We start from the raw sequence: 513 nt of genomic DNA on the forward strand, positions 1-513 counted from the left end.
AGCAGCAACAACAGCAGCAACAACAGCAGCAACAGCAGCAGCAACAGCAGCAGCAACAGCGCTAGGGGCCACGGGGCATAGACAGCTAGCTGTGGCTAGCTGCAGCTAGCTGCAACCCCCCTGCTCATCCTCTCCTCCTGCTAGGCACAAACATGTAGCTGTCGCAATGCTGCAGCAGCAGCAGCTGCTGCTGCTGCTGTTGCTGTTGCTGCTGCTGTTGGTTCTGCTTTGGTCTGTACTACATTAGCTAGCTGTGGCTAGCTGTAGCTGCCCGTAGCTAGCCGTAGCTACCCGTAGCTAGCTGTGGCTAGCTGTGGCTAGCTATACCTAGCTGTGGCTAGCGATAGTTACCCGTAGCCATCCGTGTCTAGCTGTGGCTAGCTGTGGCTAGCTGTGGCTAGCTGTGCCTAGCTGTGGCTAGCTATGGCTAGCTGTGGATACCCGTAGCTAGCTGTGGCTAGCTGTAGCTAGCTGTAGCTAGCTGTAGCTAGCTGTAGCTAGCTGTAGCTAGCT

The 513-nt window shown here is 56.1% G+C and overlaps 1 protein-coding gene across 1 annotated transcript in view; it reads right to left on the bottom strand.

Moving 5' to 3' along the window:
• The window catches only part of EMH_0023980 (uncharacterized protein), a gene marked incomplete at both ends in the record, with an annotated part of 7,585 nt that overhangs the window by 769 nt on the left and 6,303 nt on the right, over nt 1-513 (bottom strand). The gene's annotated exons all lie outside the window — the stretch shown is intronic.

Source organism: Eimeria mitis, genomic scaffold (genome assembly GCF_000499745.2).
Source record: "Eimeria mitis Houghton genomic scaffold, Emh_scaff864, whole genome shotgun sequence".
NCBI lineage: Eukaryota > Apicomplexa > Conoidasida > Eucoccidiorida > Eimeriidae > Eimeria > Eimeria mitis.